The sequence below is a fragment of the Crocodylus porosus genome, unplaced genomic scaffold (genome assembly GCF_001723895.1).
Source record: "Crocodylus porosus isolate Cpor-Errol unplaced genomic scaffold, CroPor_comp1, whole genome shotgun sequence".
NCBI lineage: Eukaryota > Metazoa > Chordata > Crocodylia > Crocodylidae > Crocodylus > Crocodylus porosus.
The window spans coordinates 187,520,552-187,522,814 of record NW_017728906.1 but is presented as its reverse complement, the minus strand read 5'-3'; the positions used below and the strand labels follow the sequence as shown (position 1 = coordinate 187,522,814).

Here is a 2,263-nt window from a genome sequence, read left to right as displayed (position 1 = left end):
CTGACTTTCGATGCCCAAGAAAGGGCCAATCTCCTAAATGAGTTTGTTGCATCAATTTTTCACCCCCCAGTAGGATCACATTGTCAGGAACAGCACAAACCAATCCAGGAGCAGGCAACAGACCTAAAATCAATGTGGATCAGGTGAGGGAACACCTTGAGAAACTGGACATTCACAAGTCCACAGGCCCAGATGGAATTCACCCAAGGGTCTTGAAAGAGTTTGCAGACATCACTGCATCTTCCTTGGCAGAGATATTTGAAAAATCATGGCATTTGAGTGAGGTCCTGGATGACTGGAAAAGAGCCAACATGGTTCCTATCTACCAGAAAGAGAGAAGAGATGACCCAGGGAACTATAGACCAGTCAGTCTTACATCTGTCCCTGGAAAAATCATTGAGGAAATTGTCAGGGGATCCATCAACACCAGACTGACGGAAAGCAAGCTTCTCAATGCCAGCCAACATGGCTTTGTGACTGGTCAGGCATGACCTGCCAAGCTCGTCACTTTCTGTGACCAAGTAATAGGTGCCCTGGACAAGGGAGATGACATGGACGTCATATACCTGGACTTCAAGAAGGCCTTTGACCTAGGTCCCCATGATTTCCTCATGGTGAAGCTGAGGAACTGTAGCCTTGATCATCATATGGTCTGATGGCTAGGCAACTGGCTATGGGGTCAGACCCAAAGAGTACTAGTTGAAGGGAGCAAATCGGAGTGTCACAGCATGATCAGTGGAGTCCCTCAGGGCTCGGTGCTTGGGTCGGTATGTTTTAACATCTTCATTAATGATCTGGATATGGGAGTCAGATGTGAACTTGCCAAGTTAGCAGATGGTACCAAACTATGGGGGAGGGTGGTCACACCTTAGGACAGACTGGGGATACAGGATAACTTGGACACACTCTCAATGTGGGCCAATCAAAACCTGATGGTCTTCAATGCAGATAAGTGTAAGGTGCTGCACCTGGGTAGGAAGAACCTACAACATACAGGCTTGGCAGTGCTACACTCACTAGCACCTAGCCGAAAGGGACTTGAAGGTCTTGATTGATCACAAGATGAATATGAGCCACCAATGTGATGCCAAGGCTGGCAAAGCTAACCAAAGTCTGGAGTGCATCCACTGATGCATCTCAAGCAAAACCAGGGAAGTCATCCTCCAGCTTTACTCAGCCCTGGTGAGACTACAGCTAGAGTACTGTATCCAGTATTGGGACCCCCAATTCAGGAAGGATGTGGATATGTTTGAGAGAGTCTGGAGGAGAAATACTCATATGATCCAGGGCCTGGAGGGAAGGCCGTATGAGGAGAAGGCTCAGAGGGGACTTGGTGGAAGCCTACAATTACATACAGGGTTACATCAGGACCTGGGAGAACATCTGTTCACCAGAGCTTCACAAGGGATGACTAGGTCTAACGGCCATAAACTCCAGGAAGGCCAATTTAGACTGGATATTAGAAAAAAGTTATTTATGGTGCATGTGTCCAGGATCTAAAACAAACTCCCCACAGAGGTGGTACAAGCACCTACTCTGAATTCCTTCAAAAATCAGGTGGATATACAGGCATACCTTGTTTTATTGTGCTTCACTTTATTGAGCTTCGCAGATATTGTGTTTTTTACAAATTGAAGGTTTGTGGCAACCCTGCGTTGAGCAAGTCTATCGGCACCATTTTTCCATCGGCGCCATTTTTCCAACAGCATTTGCTCACTTCGTGTCTCTGTGTCACATTTTGGTAATTCTCGCAATATTTCAAACTTTTTCATTATTATTATATTTGTTATGGTGATCTGTGATCTTTGATGTTACTATTGTAATTGTTTTGGGGTGCCACAAACCGTGCCTATATAAGACGGAGAACTTAATCGATAAATGTTGTGTGTGTTCTGACTGCTCCACCAACGGGCCGTTCCCCCGTCTCTCTCTCTCTCCTCGGTCCTCCCTATTCCCTGAGACACAACAATATTGAAATTAGGCCAATTAATAACCCTACCATGGCCTCTAAGTGTTCAAATGAAAGGAAGAGTCGCACATCTCTCACTTTAAATCAAAAGCTAGAAATGATTAAGCTTACTGAGGAAGGCATGTCGAAAGCTGAAATAGGCCGAAAGCTAGGCCTCTTGCGCCAAACAGTTAGCCAAGTTGTGAATGCAAAGGAAAAGTTCTTGAAGGAAATTAAAAGTGCTACTCCAGTGAACACACGAATGATAAGAAAGCGAAACAGCCTTATTGCTGATATGGAGAAAGTTTTAGTGGT

General features: G+C 45.3%; 1 pseudogene; it reads left to right on the top strand.

Moving 5' to 3' along the window:
• Nucleotides 1–2,000: 2,000 nt before the first annotated feature.
• LOC109305551 overlaps nt 2,001–2,263 on the top strand; it is a 66,852-nt pseudogene continuing 66,589 nt past the window's right edge.